Source organism: Homalodisca vitripennis, chromosome 5 (assembly GCF_021130785.1).
Source record: "Homalodisca vitripennis isolate AUS2020 chromosome 5, UT_GWSS_2.1, whole genome shotgun sequence".
Taxonomy (NCBI): Eukaryota; Metazoa; Arthropoda; class Insecta; order Hemiptera; family Cicadellidae; genus Homalodisca; species Homalodisca vitripennis.
Genome location: NC_060211.1, coordinates 69,876,776 through 69,898,030, shown reverse-complemented (window position 1 = coordinate 69,898,030; position 21,255 = coordinate 69,876,776).

Genomic DNA, 21,255 nt, shown 5'->3' with positions numbered 1-21,255 from the left:
CTGCTAATTCTTTTTCCTTTAAAATCTAAGGCATTTTTAACATTTTGATCATGTAAATCAACAATATCGATGTTTTCTGATAATTTTAGAGGTTTTAAAATTTGTTCTTTAACAACAACATCATGTTTGTCAATACCAGGTTGAACACCGACAATTCTTTTTTTATTAGCCAAACTAACATAATTCTTTTCAACTTTGATCGCTTCAGTAATTTTATCAGCTTTTTCGATATGAGACATTAAATTGGTAAATATTTTTTTTTACACCATCATCAACTTCTTTTTCCAATGTTTTTATTTTATCAGCAACTTCATTTGAACTCATGAAATTTGCAAGTTTGTTATCATATTCTGCTTTAAAATCTTCAATCTCGACAGCAAATATATCTGAATCTGGAAGGTTTTGTAATAAATTTTCTAACTTGTTATCAAACTCATTTCTCAAACTATCAAAATTGACATTATTTAGAATATTTTCAGTTCTAATTTGTATTCCAAACACATCAAAAATATTTTGCGAATCCATATTTATTAAGCAATAATTTGTTGACAACGTCTTTAAAATCTTTACCATCAGTCAGTTCATTCAAAACAAAAACACCACAAATTGGGGGGTCTTTATAGTCTTGAATTTGAGAATCGTTGTAGTAGACGTTTGATTTTTTCAAATATTGGATCAATTCTATCGGCGGTTTGTCCTCAATTCTTCCATACGAATCAAAATAAAATGCATTCTTATCAGTTTTATAATAGCAAATCCAATGAGTTCCAGTTCCCATAATCGAGTCTAAATTAACAATTCCACATTCATATTTCTTAACTTTTTCAGGTAATGTATCTCTCATGAATATTCCTCTAAAATGTTTAATGTTTTTGCAGATTTTTTCCAATTCTCCAAATGTTAATGGTTTTATTTCAAATTTTTTTTAATGTTTGATTTCACGTAATTCAAATTTTTTTCATCTAATCCAGATCCTGTAACATCTTCCAACTCTTTATCCAACCAATTTAAAATATTTCTCACAATAGGAATTACATCTTTTTTTACAATTGGAGCGGCTTTTCTAACATAAGGAACGACATTTTTAACGATAGGAATGTCTTCTCCAAAATCTAATAAATCTTTCAAAAGTCCACCATTTTTAAGTTCTTTCAACTGATTATAAGGAAATTCTATTCTGGTTCCTTTATTGTTTTTCTTATGTTTTTCGAGTTTATTGTATTGTCTATTTGTTAAAAATATCTTATCTTCGCCATTTTTTAGTTGATCTATTTTAAATTGAATACTAACGGGTATTTTTTTCTTAAAAGCGGATTTTATTTTTTCTTTCTGATTTTTGCTGAAATTTACGTTCACCTCCATTTATATAGTTAAAATTTCAAGTTCTCTTCGATTCCCATTCCTAGTTTTCTCTTCAAAAACATTGCTCCAGCTGTTGGAAGCGCAATAAATCTTTCACCTAAACTAGCATCTTTTTATAAAAATCTATCCATTGCCTTAGCTTGCAAAACTTTATCTGCTATATGTCTGGAATTTGTGTCTCTATGTTTTGCATAAAAAATATCGTGTTCCATAGCAGCTTGATCTAATTTATTTATAACAGGATCTCCTCTTTTTAGTCTTTTTTCGAGTTTTGTGCCAGGCCCCAGATACTGATATAATTAATAATTCCATCGAGTTTTGTCAAATCGTCGATATATCTGTATTCAATCTTATTATCACTGTATTTTCTCACACCTGATCCTTCGATTCTTTTTTCCCAAATTGGTTTAATTAAGTTCATACATTTTTTACCTCTACTTGACTTAGGCTTCTTAGTAGATGGATCATTATTTTTGTAAATTGAGTCAGATTCCCATAAAATTTCTGTATACTTTTTCAAATATAAATTATCTTTTGGAGCGTAATAGTCTGTTAATAATCTCCATAAACCTTGAGTTCCTTCATATGTTTTTTCATTAATAATGATATCATTATGTTCAAAATTAACGGGTAAATTTACAATCATAAAACTTCTCTTTTTTCTGTCCCAATACAAACCAAATTTATCATCCTTTGCTCTAGGAAGAAATTTTTTACCAATTTCACCTATTATTATATCCGTTGTTCCAGGACTTATTGGTTCAACTATGGTAGAGTCTTCAATGATTCGAGGTCTAAATGGTGTTGAAGATGGTAATTTTGGCAATTCAAACTCTTCCACTTCAGATTCTGGAATTGAAATATCGGCAAATTGTCGTACAACTGGAACCAAATTCATCAAATTTTGATTATCACTTAAAACATTTTCAATTTTGCCCTCAACGTTTTTCATTGCAGAAGTTACAGGTTGATTGATTTTTTGAATAAATTCTTGTTCTTTTTCATCAATTCGAATCTGTTCTTTAAATTCTTTGATTAATTTATTTTCGATTTGATCAAGTTTTTTCGCTTCTTCAGAAGTTACGTTCACCATTTAATTAGAAAAATTTTGAAACGTGAACGTGGAACGTAAAACGTGAACGTGGAACGTAAAAAACGTGAACACGAAACGTAAAACATGAACGTGAAACACGAACGTGAAACGTAAACACGAACGTGAAACATGAACGTGAAACGTAAACACGAACGTGAAACATGAACGTGAACGTGGAACGTGAACAGATTTACCGTTTTTCTGTTATTTTCATAATGTAAATAAAAATTAAAGATAATATAAAAATAGTTTTAACAAATATTTTATCAAGTAGATTTGTCAGACCACTGAGCAGCATTTATGTTAGAAAATTTATTCAAATATTTTCCATTTTTAGGCTTCAAAGTTAGATTAATAGTTAAAAAACCGTAGTCTTCTTTCCAAATTTTATCACACAACTCAATAAAGTGGTTAAAACTCATATCAGATCCCACATAATTGTTACAAATCTTTCTGGAATAATTATCATCTTGTTTAAAAACACACAACATATTCAAATTATTTCTTATAACTTGTTTATCAACCTTTGAAAAGCATTGAGAAAGATAGATACAAGATATGTTTTTGTGACGAGACATTACGAAATATTCTTTAATAACGTCTTGATTTTCTAAAATACAATCATCGAAAACGATTAAAGAATTTGGTTTACATTCGCTTAAGTGAACTATGTCCTCGGAAGCATTATAAAAATGTGATATTTTTTTGTTTAAGTTTTTCTCAATATTTTCAAATCTTTCTTGTAATTTTTTATAGGCGTCTTGTTCTAAATATTTACTAAAAACATACAAATTGGAATAAGGAATCAACCAATTGTAGATAAAATTCAATAATAAAGTTGTTTTTCCACATCCACTTGAACCAACAATTAACAATCTGATTGGTTGATCTTTCTTATTTTCTTCAAACGTTTGAAGTTTTATCTGATCTTTTTGCTTTAAAAACTTCTCCATTTAAATAGCGAAAATGAAGCTGTTCAAATTGACTTCAGAAAGCTCTAAATTAGTTTTAAACTTGGAACATCCTATTCATTTAGAGGAAGAATCAAATTATTTTATCGGTTTAAGCGGTTTTTATTCTGAAAATTTTGTAATAAATATTAGTGAACGTCCTCCTTATTGTATAGGATTTAGTGAGAAGAACATAACAAAATATTATGGTTTAAACAAAGGATATTATACCTTCGATCAAATAAAAAATTCCCTTAAAAATTATCTGAAAACATTCAAACAATCAGATAAATCTTTAAACTTTGACGAAAACAAGTTTGAAATGCAAAACAATTATCTCTCTAATAAAATTCAAATAAAATCACCAGTAAGAATAATGTTTTCAGCAATTATAGTAGATTTATTAGGGTTTTTTCAAGAAACTATTGAGCCAAATCAGGTATATTTAGGAAATAAAACGCCAAAATTTAGACCGTTCGATGTAATTGAAGTACATTGTAATCTCGTTGAACCTAGTTTTGAAAATCATACCGAACATTTACACAAAGAATCTGAAATTTTGTACACTTTTTTTCCAAATGTTGCTTATGGATCAAAAATCAGTGAAAAACCGAATGAAATCGATTATATTTCAATTAGAACAAATATTACAAGAATTCAAAAAATCGCCTTAACTGTTCAAGACTCTGATGGAAATTTATTGAAAAATGAGATTAAACAACAATTTATTTAAGATTGAAAAAGGAATGAAAATGTTTCTAAATTTTACTAAAAACTCTTGACTTATGATATTTTGTTTGTAAATGTTTTTCATAACTAGGTAACCATTGAATAATTCGTCCACATTCGCAATGAGTCTCTTTTTTTCGACTTTCTCGTTGAATTCTTATAGTACAATCTTTACAATATGCTTGTTTTTTATCTCTACTATAATGCCACTTGTTAAATTCAGAAACATTCTTAACTTCTTTACAAAAGTAACATTCTTTCTCCTCTAGAGTTAATTTTTCTATTTTATCGTATAATTCTTTTTGATATTTATAATGACAATCTTTACAATAATGTCCAAATCCGTCTTTTTTAGTTCTATTTTTATAAAATTCTTCAAAACCTTTGATTTCCTTGCACATTGAACATTTCTTTTGAGCCTCCATTTATATAGAAAAAATTATAGCTTTGACTTTCTCAATTCATATTCGTAAAAACTTCCAGTTATTTCTTCGTTGTTTAAATCTTTTATACTATAAGTTACAGGATCTGTGTTATTAATTTGATAAATCACAAAGATTTCTCTTGATCAATTGTTCTTATATTTGTTCGAAAATGTTTGTTTTTTACTAACAATTCTTACATGATCATTAATTTTAAATTTAGTTTTCGTGTGAATTTCAGGTGGAACATACTTGAAAACGGTCTCTAATAACTCTTTGGGCTTCATTTTAATCGTACTATGAACCGTATCATTATAATTTGTGACTATTTTTTGAAGAATATAGATCCATTTAAAGTTTTTATTAATCTCAAAAATAACTTTCATCCTTTCGTTTTGAGTTCTGTTATATCTCTCTACAATACTTAATTTCTCTTCGTTTTCAGTATGATAAATCTTAATGTTATATTTCCTCAAAACATCGTTAAATTCTTTATTTTTAAACTCTAAACCCTTATCTGTATGAAGAAGATTCGGAGGTTTATGCCCGATCTTTATAGCATCTTTTACTATATCTTCGAAAGCTTTTGAAACATCCTTGCCGTTTTTTCTTTTGATAGCTCTTGACCAAGCATATTTTGAGAAAGTATCAATAACATTTAACATATACTTGAATTCATCATTTTGATCTGAATAGTTAGACATTATAACTAAATCTGCTGCCCATAAATCGTCAATTCCTAAAGTTATAATTTTTCTCTTTTTAAATTTCTTTCGTACTGGTGCATGAATTTCTTTAGCTTCAATCTCAATTTCTTTTTTATCTTTTAATTCTTTTTTAACTGGTATTTCATTTGGATTCTTTATAAACTTACTCTTATTTGTCTTACATTTTGCAGCAATTCTATACAATCCGTTTTGAGTTTGAACAATCTTAGCTTCGACATTTTTCGTTTTTTTTTTACATTTGTGACAGTGAATTAAATCATCTCCCATTTACATATCAAAGTTTCCAAGTTTATTTAGTTCGTCTAGTATACCACATTTTGCTTCATTTTTATAGCCATACGGGACTGTTTCGATCTTATTTTCTAGGACAATTCTTTTATCCTCTTTAGCGCTCAGTGCCAGCTTGTTTATGGTAATTGTATACAACTCATGTTTATAGCTTTTTATTACAGTCATCTCTCTAAATTCCTCTTTATCTTCGAACAAACATCTTTTCAAGTTTTCGATATTTATTGTTTTATTTACAACACTTCTCTTAATTCCTTTACACCTAACTGGATTTTTGTCTAGATATTTGTACGAATACATTTTCGATCTCAATCCACAAAATTCTTCTAAGATTGCACCATTTAGCTCGTCTTTGAATTTACCAATAACTTTCTTATTTTTAGTAGCGAAACAGTCATGATCTTTTGGATAATCGCTCGTATCAAAGTCCTCTATATTTTCTTTAATAATTTTAAGAGGATCTCGTTTCAATTCTAGGAAATAACTGTTTGTATCCATGTAACACAGATTCAAATCTGGGTCAAAATTCTTTAATTTATCGTAATAAAACTCATAAATTAACAATTTTGATAGGTCAAGAACTGAAAATCCTATGTAGATCGGTTTGTTAAATTTAACCTTTTGTTTGTACATGTGACTCGCTATACAGTTGTCGTCAAAGATATTAAAGCATTTGAAATTTGTTTTCTTAGCTTGTTTCATTGAAAATTCTTCATTTCCTAGTTTGATATCACATCTATTTCGCACATTTTCCATAGATTTTCCAAAAACTGAGTTGTTCATCAGCTTGTAAAAATCTTTCTCAAAGTCACTTGTAGCTTTGGTTCTCATATTTGTGTTAAAATCAATGTACTTTTTCATAAAAGGCTTCTGATCGAATGCAATAACTCTATTCACATGTTTCAAAATCATACCTTGTTCTAGATAGAATTTCAAATTTCTTGAATGAACAACGTATTCAGTTTTATCCAGTAAAGTTGTGCAAAGTTTGTTTTTTATAATGTTCGGGAGAAAGAGGTAAATCCTTGTGATGTTCATGTAAATTTGTTGGATATCCTAGATCAACTTCGAGAATATAGCCATAATATTCGTCGCCAGTGAGTTCTAAAATTGTTTCTTGCCACTCTTCTTTTGTATATGTTTTCGGGTTCATCCACTTGATTTCGTTATATGGTAAATTTTGCATAAGCCCGTAACCATAAAGGTTATTGGCATCGACGTACAACAGATAGTTTTCAGGCTTTGATTCATCAAAATCTTTCAAATATTTGTTATTTGCTTTAACATATCGTTTAATACATTGAGAAATGCCTCCGCGAATACCTATTTCAATCATCAAATACATGTTATAATCGTTAATTAGCTGAAGCTCAATTTTCGTTAATTTTAACATAGCGTCCCATGCGAGACTTGGAGCAGTCAGATAATGTGCTGGATCGAGTTTGTAACAATTCAAGCAAATGTTTCTGAAGTTTTCAAAAATATCAGCAAGCAATAAAACATCTTGGATGTTATAGAGATCTGAGTAATTACCAAGATTTTTATCCTTTAATTTATTCCAAACAGCTAAATAATGTTGAAAATCTTTCTCAGATATGCTCTCATCTGTTAAAAGTGAATAGAAATCTTGAATCTTTAGCTCTTCTGTGTAGTCAAGTTTTTCAATACTATCGATAAATTCATAGGGAAATATTCCTTTTCCAGATAGAATTTTAAAAATCTCGTTGTCGTCATTTGGCTGTCTTTTTAGAATTTCATTCAATATTCTTCCATCCTGTATAAAATGATTTGTATGTTTAAAATCTTCTGTCTTTAGATTTTTAGCTAACTTTTCTATAGATGAGGCCATAAATCTGAACGTATCTACAAAAGAAAACTTAATGTATTTTCTAGGTTTATTACCTTCGAATTCATATCCATATCCAGAATTTACAGAATAATTTATATATCGTTCATCGGTGTTTGCAATCAACAAAATCAACGTTTCCATATTGTTTAGCCAATTCTTTTATGTACAAATGAGTATCGTAGTTACTCATATTGTGACAGAAAACTGGAATATTTTGAGGAAATTTGAGATTCAGATTACAACATAAATGAGCAGCACCTCGAAATTTGCCGGTTAAATGACAATGATCTCTCACTTTTATTCTTTTTTCTTCATCAAAACCTTCTGTTTCACAGATATGACAAGCGTTTGAATTTTGATACGAAATTTCTTCTTCTTCAGTCAATTTCATAGGTTTCATGTTCTTTGAATTATATTTTTTCGCTATGTATTTCGATAATTTATTGAGTTCTTCAAACAATTGTTTTGGAACATTAGGTAAATCTTCTTAATTTTTGGCTCGATAACATATCGGTTTGTACATGCGATTGGTCACATTCGACACTAAATATAGAGTAAAACCATAAGGAATGTTTTTTCTGAATCTTGTTTGTAGTCGATTTTTGTGGATTGTTCTTGCATGTCGGAATTTTTTCTAATATGCTTTCAAAATCCATGTAAATAACGTACGGATGGCTAAATTTCTTTTGATAATTAATAAATGATGTTTTTTGTCCTGAAAACGGCATAATTGGTTTGCAAACTTCGTATTGCTTACAAATTTCTAAATGATCTGATAAAGCACTATATTTGTAGAAATGGCTTAAACATCTTCTACAAAGAAAAATTTTTTTGTGCTCATGCTTAGATAACTGAGAAGAAACTAGCTTATTTAAATAAGTTATCAAAACATAATGAGATTTGTCTTCTTGTTTTACATACAGTAGATCAATATTTAATTCTGCATTATATTTTTCAGAAATTTGTAACGGAACAATGTTAATTTTTTCGTCGTAACTGTAGACATTCACAGACATTTTTGGATAGTTGTACTTGGAATTATAGCTGCGTTTCTCAAATGCTTGTATATCCTTTAAAGACATTGGATACTCAAATCCCGAAAATATCTCGTCATTTACAAATTTCTCGAATTGCTTTGCTCTATCAACATGAGTCTCGGGTTTTTCAATAGCACATCGAATAGAATAAACAAAACAGAAATCATCTTTATTTTTGATATTTACACAAGCTTTCTTTACCTTTATCTCTTGTGGCAAATCGATATATGTTCCTGCGTTCATAAATTCATGTTTATTAAGGCTCAAAATCAGTTGTTTACAGCGTTTTAATGTCCATCCGGAACCTCGATTTAGATGATTAGATTGTTCACGATGCGTTAATTTATTAAATTGTTTAGTGATAAAATCGTTTACGTCAAAGACTTCATCGGATTTTATAGTAAAGTACATTGGACATATTTGTGGTTCACCGTTAACTAAAGTTCGTTCGTATTCACATTCTAAAGAGAGATAGCCCTTCATATTTTTAACATTTTCTTGAAATTTTTCGATTAAACTTTTAATTTCAGGCCTCATAATTGATAGATATTTGTAAATTGACATGAACTTATCGTTTAAATTCGTTAAAATGTATTGCTTAAATAGACCTTGTATAGAGGATAAAACTCCTACATCAATGATATTTTTAGGTTTTTCGTTAAGAGTTTTGTCTATTTGTTCGATCGTTTCAGACTTAGTTTTATCGTTAGTCTTGATATTCAATTTTTCGGCGATTGAATGAATTTTTTCGTCAGTAAATAGATTGAGATCTTTTTTTATCTTCCTTAAAGTTTCTCTTTAATTCCCTTAATTTCTCTATATTATACATGTTTTGATAGTTATCGATTTGGTTTTCTTTAGCCCATTGTCTTAAATAATTTAGTTCGTTTTCGTAAAGTTGTTTGTTTTTGGCATGAAAATTAGAATTATAATGGCGATCATAGTTCTTTCTTAAAATTTCTTTTTTACAAAACGGACATGATATTTTTTCTGACTCCATTTATTTAGAAAAAATTTGAATGTTTCCAATATCGGGTTGTAGGATGAAATTTAAATTGTTTATACTTTTTTTCAATATTTTTAGTATATTTTTACTAACTGAATGCTGAAATTGGCAATAATTTGAGATAATTCGGTAGATTTTCAGGATTTTTTCAAAAAACTCTAGTACCAGTTTGTATGTACCTTAAAAAACCTTGATTTTGGTCCTAAACTGTGATTTTGACTCCCAAAATCACAGTTTAGGACCAAAATCAAGGTTTTTGTGTGGTGGTATAATGTCCATTTCCCCCCAATTTTTTTCTATCTAAATGGAGCTAATACAGGAATTAAATGAGATTGGTGAACTAAGATTCAAAGAGTAGAAGAAATTAATGGAATTAGAAGAAAAAAAGAAATATAAAATTTTGAATTTGGAGAAAATGAAAGATAAATTTGGGATGACAATAATTGCCGAGTTAGAAGATTGTAAAGTACACTTGCCGAACAGATTTTGGTATGTTTTGGATGAAAAAAAGATTAAAGAATTGAACAAAAATGAAAAATTACACTTGATTGTTACTGGAAAGAAGACTATTAAAGATAAAGACTGTGTTACAATTAACTTTGTAGAGTAAAGATTTCGAAGATTTTTAGAGCTTAGTAGAAGCGAACAGCTGTAGATTCGGTTTTCCATTCGTGCTTTCCTGTTTGGTTATTACAGATTCGTTTATGGTCCTTCAAACAGTATTTTATACTCAATTTACTGTTGGCTCCAAAAGTGGTCCAGGACCGCCAGTTTGTTATCTACTGACATACTTATACATAAGTAAACAGAAATACACCTAACCAGTAAAATTATTGTAATAAATTATTAAACATGTGCTGAAAAATCCGATTGATATTTTATAAATAATGTGTTAAACGAAAATGTTTCGTTCATATTTTACTTTATAAAATTTTATTAGTCGATTACAAATTATAAAAGTTGCAATTTGTATTTTGCTTCTGTTCATTAAACTGACAAAGATATCACATAACAGGATGGTCTACAAAGTTTTAGTTGCTCTAAGTAATGTATAGCAAACTTCTTGAGAGTTGTATATAGAGTTAACGAGATATTTACTGCTGACCTAAAAACACATCTGCGATGTAACACATAGTAACATCTTGGTACTTGTCTCTAGTACTATCGTGTACTGTGCTCATGTACGTATTATAAGATTTATAGTCAGGGTGAATTACTATAGGTCTACTACCATCAATTACTACTTTTAGAATATTATAGACTATATAGAAAAACAAGAAACGATTATTTAGAGAAATAGATTAGTTTAAATTTTCTTTTTGGTTAATACGTCTATGCTTTACAACTACTTATCTCACATTATTGCAATATTGGAAAGAAACAAATTATTGTGGGTTTTATACCTAAAATAGTAAAGGGGTTTAATCTCATAGCGGTAAATCTAATGAAGTGACCATATTGACTTTACGAAGGAGCCCCATGATAATGAAACTTTCTCAATATACCCCACCTGTGTTAAGGCTTTATTCTTTTATTTAAGCAGTTAAATTTTATATTGTTTTACATATGTTCAACGACACTATTCAAATTTTCTATATTCGTTCTACAAATAGATTTTCTCTTCTACACTAAAAAGTTTATTTCTATACTATCAAAATAATATTTAATTAATAATATGTGTTACGAAAAGCTACAACACAAATAAGGAGGTGTGACTCTCCTGTTTCTGTAAAATACTGTATTAGAGTTAAAATATGTTTTCCAAACATTCTTTCAAAAGTACACATGGTAATTTTAATTTCATTTAAATTTACATATATTTATCACGCAGAAGTATTTATAAATGTTACTGGCACAAATATATCACGACAACCCTGCATAATATTACCTTTCTCACAAGGTTTAAATTATTTATTTTTCATAGAAAATCCGTGTCAGTTAATAAAATAATGTTTAACAATATTTGAGATTTCATATATAAATATCTTCAACTTAAATAAATAATAATTATTTCTATAAAAGTGCAAGTATATAAACAGAACACGTCCAAAAGTAAAATGTTATCAATAGACGCTTCTCAGTTGCATACATATTTCTCAAAGGAAGAGTCTTGGATAGTTTACTCAAAATTACCTGTCACATGAGCGTCTTAAATGTTGGTATATTAATGCTTAACTCATTATTTATCATTACAATTTCATTTAAAAGATTAGTTTAAACTATTTACGTGTGGATCATTAAGTATTGTAGTAGATCAATAACGTTTTTATTGCGTCTAAATCTTTCCCCAAATAATACTTTTTAAATAAGAATTATTTTATATATCATGATATCATATTTATTAAGATATAATACGGAATATTTCTGATCTAGCTTTTGCTTTACAAAAATAAACTAATATATTTAATTATTATGTATAATAAATCTCTTTAACCAAATTTTTATCAACTATAGGATATACAGAAAGTGTGTCCTTGAGGAATACACTACAACCTATTTAATAATCAGATGTATCCTCGCTAACTTAAATATTTCTTAATTCTAATATTTCCACCTCGAATATTTCCGCGTACAAAATTTGTATTTATTGAGCTTTTTCACATTATATTTTCAAACCATGTTCATCAGCTATACGTTTATTAGTTCTTGATTTATGTTCATCCTATTGGTTTCATAATATTTCTTTTAGATCAATTCGTAGAAATACTTAATATATGGTTCGATATATATATATATATATATATATATATATATATATATATATATATATATATATATATATATATATATATATGTAATAGGTGAACTAATTTTCCAAATTTTTAAATTAAATTTTTGTACTTGAAATATAGTTTTTATACCATATACATTGTATCTATAACAAATAAAATACTAATTTTTAAATACTATAACATTTAAAGGAAACCCTAAATGTAAGTATACCTATCAGTAGCGTTGTTTAGCGTTGTTGTAGTAGTAAGTCAAAACACATAAATTATTAATCGATCTCAAAACTATATTTGGAAAATACCAAATATTCAAAAGCATACAATGGCTAAAAATATTTATGTACTATTGAGTTTAACTAGAAATGATAATATCTATACTGATAGTTTACACTTTTATAGTGTTTTAAAAATATTGGTTTATAGCTCTTTATTATTAGTACCATCAAAGCCTATGAGATTAAGTGTTAGTTTAAATCAGTTCATCTATTGCAGAACTTGGGGTTTACTCTTTAAATATCCGTGCGCTATTTTGTTTAACATAAGAACGAGTCTGTGAAACCTTCAGAAGTCCAAAAAGGACTTTTGAGCTTCTTTCCGGAATGACATGATTTTTAGGATCGGTAACGTTGATGGTAGTAGATGCTTTTCGTTGAAACATCATTAGGGCGAGGACGCTGTAATACAGTAATGTCGCCTTGGAAAAAATAAAATGGTTATTTTTGTTCCAGATTCTTCAAGTCAAAGTAGTATGAGAACATAAGACTAAGGATTTTCCACCCCCTCTAGCAATTGTACTCAACAGAAAATAGACCTGTATATCAAATCTTTTAACCCAACATCTTAACATGTGTGGTTGGAAATGAAAGTTTGCCGCTACTGAAAATGTATTTTGTCGCACAGTTTTAAGTGATACATCCGTGTATTATGTACTCGATTTGGGTTCTATTGTAAAGTATAATCCAGCAAAAAGTCATCACTTCTTGATCATACCTAGATTTTTTGTAAATCTGTACAAAAATACGTATAAAATAGACATCATGAAAAAGTTTATTTGAACTAACTATTACTATCTGACTGTCAATAACAGAATTTATTAAATTCTTACCCAAACTATACACACTATAAACATGAGATACCACGTAAAGAGATAAGCTGGTCCCTCAAAATCTTATTAAAAGATATCATGCATGCATTGTGTTAATATGCGCAAGACATTGTCATTGTAGATACAGATTATTATATTTCAAAAGAGTGGTGGAAATTTAATGTACCATTACAAAAAATCCAAAAAACCAATTTAATAAGTATGGTGAAGGTTTTACAATGATATATCAAACCGTTTGGAATGTATTCAGGCGTATTTACGTTACATCCTAAGAAGATGGCCGTTTGCCGATAACTTTTACTACAATCGTCGTTGAGGTGTTTTGTTCATGTCATTGTACTTATTTTAAATTTAAATTTTAAATGACATGACACCCGATAGGAGTTAAAATGTTTAAATTTAAAGCAACCTCACTCACTTCCCTCGACTCCTTTGAAAAAGGGGGAAGAGAATATTTTTACACTTTAAAAAGCCCAAAAATGTATTTAATAGGTATAGTGAAGATTGTATATCCAGGCGTATCAGGACTTTCTTTACTCTCTAATAAAATTGTATATATATATTTTTTTCACAGTTACCATGTACGTACATTGCGTGTGTAAAATACAAACTTTGAAATGGGTGTATTTCGGATGAGAGAATCAGTACAAATCTATAATAACAAACGCGATTTTGTTTATACAATAATACACAAAAGGTTTAAGCTTAGGATATTAAACGTATATTAGGTGAACGATTAAAGCTATAACAGTGAATCAGAAATATATGCAAAATATTTTCATCAATTCAAGGAAGAAGTTAAGGAAAAAATGGAAACCCGGAAAGGATCCTCAAAGTTTTTAAAGGCTAACTTTTTGCACATTGCACGTTGTTTTCAGGTTGTAATTTGTAAAAGAACTGTTTTTGTAAAGTTTGATTGAACAAATATGTCATTGTTTAAATTGGCATGCCAAAATATTACAAGGCTAGGGTTTTACTTAGACAATGTATTTTATACAAATGTAAAGATAAATTAGTACATTTCCATATGTTAATGTTAATGTTAACTGTATTTTGAATACAACAAGATGTAATAAAATTAAACTAAATAGAAGAGTTATGATATTATGAAGAAGCTAAACACCGCTTACAGTCTCATCTAATAAATATATGAGTATAAAAGTTGTTTGATCAGTCAGACATTCTTCCCTTCATGTTTAGTTCTGATATGTGGAACTACAAGAATTTCCTGTGTAATCATAGTAATTAAGTTATCTTCTATGTTTCAACAAACTATGTAAATCTCTCAAGATTTTACGGTATCATTTTCAATCTTACTAAAATTTTAATATGTTTCTTAAATACTTGTTATATAATAAAATAAAATACTAAATTATTTATGTAGGCCAGTAGATTCTTATGTTTTTAAGCATACAAATTAGTATATATAAAGTATGTCCTTTTTATAAAGAAGATATCATCATATTTAAGTACACTTGAATACGCTCATGATTAGACATACTAACATTTTTTCAAATAACGATAAATAGTACTGTGTATCAAATTTTAATAAGACTTTAATATCAAAAGTTGAAAGTTTCAAGTTCCTTTTTTTAATTTAATATCTAACTATGATACTATTATGGTATACGTACAAAAGCGATACGACGTAACGGGTAAAAGATGTGGCCTGTCATGTTGATGGAGTATCAGCCTCTGACAGCACTCTAGACAGTTACGTAAGCGGATCTGATAGAACAAGCTAGACAGTGCGGATTAGTTTTTTTATCTTATTTAATCAGTCTAAGTAACTTCTTCCTCTTTGTATTCAAAAATATTTAAATGTATTTGATTTATTGGACATAATACTTTTTCGTCTTGATAATTATATTATAAAATCAGTTTGTAATGTATTTATGTGATTTATGCAATATTTTGTGGTTAGATAATCGACTAATAACTAATTATGTAGCATCACTGTCTTATTTTTACTATTCTCCATACAGTGTAAAATTATTGCTTGGGATTTAATACTAGTAAAAAAAGCCAACACAAAATATGGTTTTAGTATAAAATTGATGCTTATTACATGGTCAACAGGAGTATACTACATTTATAGGTTAAATTTTGTGTACAAATAAACTTTTCCATATTTGATATGGTAAGATTTGAATTGATATATTAAAGAAATTGTATACTTATTCAAGTAATCGGTTTACCATAAATTAATATTTGTTCGTGCGCAGATCTTAATTTAAATAGACATAAAATATTACATTGCCATAGATAATGATATGAATAAAAAGTGTACATAATTGCTTTTTACTACAAAATATAATGTTATTCATTAGGATTCACATTATAAGAGATTCACGATTAAACGTATTCAGAGGAATTTGTGTATCTCATAACTCAAGCAAGAAAATTTTTATCAGCTTTATGAAGATTTTTGAAACAGCTGCAATAGAAAACTATCGAGAAATTACTAAACATCAAACTAAAATTAGTTTCAGGGAACAAACTTGTTTATTTTGTCTTGTTTAAAACCAATCAACTGTAATTTATTAATAATCGTATCATCGACTCATCATTAGGAAATTAAATTTTCAGCAAGATAGAATAGCAAGTTAATCCCTTTGTTAAACTGTAATTATTTTGATCGCAAATACTAAAATAAAATGATTAATTATTAATTTAGTAAAATTTTAAAGATCATAAAAATTATATTTAAAAAATAAAATTCCAACACATGCGTGCCATTGAGACAAAAGGTTCCTACACTCTCTCATCCAGCCCGTCACCTTCTTGTTCTATTACGCAATACCATAAGAAGTGACAACAATAATTTTCATCCTAGCCTCCTTACTTACCGGTCTGCGCTACTCTTATAACCGAATTGTAATTTTCAACTAATTTTAAACTTGGACATAACAATTTATTTATCGCTTTCTGCTTCGCAGTAGTCAGCAATTAATTTCAGTAGAATGCAGTCAAAATGGATCTACCGTTCAATAAGTTCCCGGTTATATATAGCACTAATATATATAAAGAGAAATATCTTCAATTTCTTATTTAAATGTAAGTGAAGTATTCCTGCAGAAGATGGGGGATTTTGCTAGGAAGTTTTCTGTAATAAGCTTAGCTTATCGTAGGGTTTTTTTGCATCAAGGATAGTACAACTTAATTTCATACTCAAAAAAGTCTAGGTATTATCATCAAATCGATGATTTAAATCACTGTAACATAAAATAATCACTATCTTATGAGGGATTGTTAAACGGATAGCTAATCTTGATTTTAGGGGTATTAAACGGTAGCTAGTTTGGGATACTCTCAAATTACACAGAAAATTGGAAAATTGTATTTTAATCAGAATTTCATTTCCTCAGTTGCACCTATACGTTTTTATTAACTTATAAAATATTCTTGTTCACATTCCCTGTAATTTTAGGTCTGCACTAGTATCGGCTATCTACTGTTAATAAACAGTGGATCTATATAATGGCCTAGGGACTCTAATTATTCTGTGTGACTATGATAATAATCATAGGCCATTAATAACATTATTCAATATTCGTATTTATTGATTCCATAACGAAAATTTTACTTTTAAGTCTTAAAAGTACGGTTATTTTAAGTTATAACGTGTTATCTTAAACGATTAGTTTTAAAATTAACACACCAAATCTTAATTCCACTCTATAATATGTAATTCGAGTGTTACAATTCTTTAGTGCTTATCATGTCTTGAAAATGAATGCAATACGGTTACACCAGTTGTAATTAATCGAACCAATTTAATCAAATTTGTGTTTAGTTAAATGTTAGAAGTGATGCCAGGCGTTCAAACTCGGTCACCACGCTGGTTAGTTTTGAATTCAATGGCTGTACAGCGTTTGGGTTGTTAAAGTTCAAAGGCCAGAGCTGTGTTGACTAGATCAATCAATGCAAGGATTAAAGTCTTGATTAATCAATAGGAATAATCCAGAAATTATCCACCAGTTCATTTTCCTCTTATTGCAACGTCTGGAATCTGACGCTTTCTTTGACTGAACTACTGGAATCATGTTCGTCTGAAGAGGTGCAAAAAAATCGGCAACGAAGAGGCACCAAACGATCTTCTTATATTGTTTCGGTATCAGAGACCTCTAGACTACAAAACATTAATATACAAGTGTAATTGAAGACCTGATACGAGAGGATATATTCCAAACGGATTGCGATATCTATGTAAAACATTTACCGTTCGTATTAAAATGTATGGACTTTATGGCAGTTAAAAATGTTTCCTCCCATTTTTCAAAGGGGGCTACAGTAGGGTTACTTGAAATTTTCAAATTGCAACCGAACAAAATATTTTTACGATGACGTTAATAAAATTTATGGACTAGGAAAGTTATATATATATATATATATATATATATATATATATATATAAGCTGTAATATTTTAGTCATCTCTGACTGTTTGATGTATAAAATTTTGTATTTTTTAGAAAGTTAAATTATATTATATTTTACTATTGGAATGAATTCAAAGGAGAAGTATGCATTGTAACTTAAAAGGTTCAACTCAAAAATTTTATTTCAACTTAAACATTAGTGTATCCTAACGTTTTTAAGATGGTGGACAGATCAGCACAAGTTAAGATTTACAAATCAAATTAATATTTCAATTGAAACTTTTAAGTTATAATGTATACTGCTACTTTCAATTCATTCCATTAAGTCGCATGAAACTTGGAATTAATTCAAACGTATCAAAGCGACCTTATTTATTTGTCCAGATCCTTTATATTGTATATTTCATGGATAATATTAAATCATTATATTGTGTTTCGTAAAAACCTGTTCTATTTTTAAATGCTCTCTAGTATTTGTTTTACTGCATTATATATTTTACTTAATATGAACAAATAAGATGTGACGTTTAGTTGAACCTCATACATTATAATTATATATTAAAGAAACGATAATCTATTCTAGTGCAAATATTAATATTTTTCTAAAATAAATGCTTTTTACGTTAGTCTTTTGAAAATATTGTATTGAGCTTTTTTAAAGTTTAGTAATATAAAATTTTAATCGATTTAGTCATTTTTTCCTAATTTATAAATGAACAAGAATATACCTACCCTCTTTACTACTACTGTAGTCGACTATCGTCCGCTTCTCCTGATAGCTTAATCATATCAGTAGTAAATATACAAGTTTACCGAGAATACACTCGGAGCAGGTCACATGTGCTTACATCAGAAAACTATTATTCTCACAATTTGTTAAATATTGACATCATGTAATGGGTGGTAAAATATTAATCGAATTGTCTGGTGCAACGTTGATTTAAAACGTTTATGTTTCCCTTTGTTAATTGACAAACTATTAAAGAAACTTATAACTCCTAAGGCCGGAAATCTTTCATATCTGTTAACCCCCAAGATATCTTAAAAATGAACTGACCTATAGAATTTAATCTATGAATGATTCATTTCTATTTAAGCAACGTCGAATTCAATAATGGTGCTTGTTATTACATTGGATTTGGCTGTGTTATAGGGAATGTTTTAAATTTATATATATATAACTATGATGGAAACAAGAGAATAGTAGAATAAATAATTGTATGAACAAACAAGTATACCAATATTTTTAATGAGATATAATGACACATCTAGCCTAAATAAGGGTGCTATATATTTAAAATTACTGTATTTAATCTCAGCGAAGCCTTTTAAGAGACATGTAATGGGGCGCACTCCTGCTTTGTAGTTTGGGTACTTAAGATGTTGTGTAAAATTAATCGTACTCGTATACTTGACTGAGTACATTTTGTATTTTCAAGTATATAATAAACTACAAAATCTGCCATTTATAATCAAACCAGTAACAAACGAATTACCACAGTATTGCTCCACACGGAACAGTGCTTAAGGCAATGATCTTAAAACCTTCGGTGAATAAGGGAACTCTATTCGTTTTTGGATCAAAGGGTCAAATGGCAATCCATCTCTACGACTGTGGTGAGTCATCATAAAAAGGACTGACGGATTTGAATTTTGGTACTTAGGTAATCCTGGTCTAAGGAAGAACAGTACCCATTTTGTGGTCTAAAGGTAAAAGTACAGTCCATCCGTATTTCTGTTGGTCTTAGTGTGCAATAACTATTAATAATAAGGTCAGAGGAGAGAGTTTTCATTTGGTTCGTACGTTCCTCTTGGTCAAGTAACAACCCTTGTGACTTTGGTTTCAAAAGGTTTAGGTTTATTCCGTATCTCTTTTTGTATGTCCGTGTCTAGACTAGTAACTTAGTACATTTGTACGTCTTGGTCCGATAAGGGTGTAAATTTGAAGTAAAAGTGTTAAAGGTCAGCTCATTCGTCTGTCTGTCTTCCGATATTTAAAATAACTCTTTCCGTACTCCCTGTTTTGTCCTTTTATACTCAGTTGGGAAGGTTTGTCTAATATAATTTACTGTGTGAATTATTGTTACTTATCATGAAATTGTAACTGTAATGAGGTCAACCCCATGGCTATGACATTAATAATAAGATACGAATTGAACGAATTGTAAAGTATGGTGTGTAAAGTCCTTACCATTCCAATAATACTTATAATGTATACTGACACCTCGTTATTTATCACTTTTGTCATTAATATTCAAATAGGAAACAAATCTAAGCTTTTCTTCCTCTGGAAGCAGAATACGGAAACTATATAAGAATATGTGTGAACTCTCAGCGAATCAGCCTTTTTATACAAAAACTTTGAATATTTAAATAATAGATTTGTTCCTGTTATACTACATAGAAAAGGGATTGGTGTATGTAAGGAAGGCTGTTATATGATTACGCCCATTGACTTTCTTGGTAAAATGTTGTAGGATAAGTGAGAATGAGCTCGTATTAGAGACATGATACAATGTAATATATTACAAATACGTTCATAGCAAAATCACATTCAAGAATAGTGTAATATCCTAATAAAAAATAATATTACTTGAAGTATCTTTTGGTAACTTTAGATAATTTTTTTTACAATTTCTAAGACTTCATAAATGACTTTTTATAATATATTTGTAAATTTTCCTACAATAAGCGGTATAAATATCATACATTAAATGAGTTAAACTAATGGTTAAAACGTTTTTTTTGTAATACAAAAGCTCTTTTGAAAAGGGTTCTGCCTAATTATCTATAGGCATATCCATGAAAACATAGGAATTGTGGCACCTCTCTAAACTAAGAATGTAAAAAATACACATTCAACGAAGATATAATGTAATTTTCTGATTTGTTGTTTACTACAACCTAATTTGAGTTTTTTATTTCTAAAGTTCTTAAAAACAAGATTTTTAATGTTATGATGTTATATAACTGTATTATTATCATTTAAAATAGATTTAAATTATTACATAACACTAATAGCTTGTTAATTGAACCTGTGCAAATGTACACGTAAATTTATTAGCGGTAAAGTTCCTATTAGAGGATTCTATTGCTTGAAATTTGTGATGAATATTTGTACGTTTTAAATAGTAAATAGCTCTAAATGTTTTCCTAATATAGAACTGGGGATAAAATATAACAATACCCTCTTTTTTTAGACTTTTTTTAGTTTTTTATAAAAATTAAGATAAATATATATTTATTTCAGCATTAACTGAATTTCACATTGTCACCCATTGAAATTAGGGATATGCAATATATTATGATGAATTATTTATTCTTTCTTTTCCATTAAAATATTTCGTTTTTACTGAAAACGTATGTTTGGGATTACAATACTTACTAAATTGCTTAGGTCTGGAAATTGTCACGCATTGAAAATATTTTGAACTTAAACAAAGAATAAAATAGTGTAGGGAATACTTACTACTTACCAAATAAATTTACCTATTTGATTTAGGACATTGCAGTAAATATTAAATTCTGATGATGAATAAAATTGTTCTCCCCTCTTAAATTATACCAATATTTGAG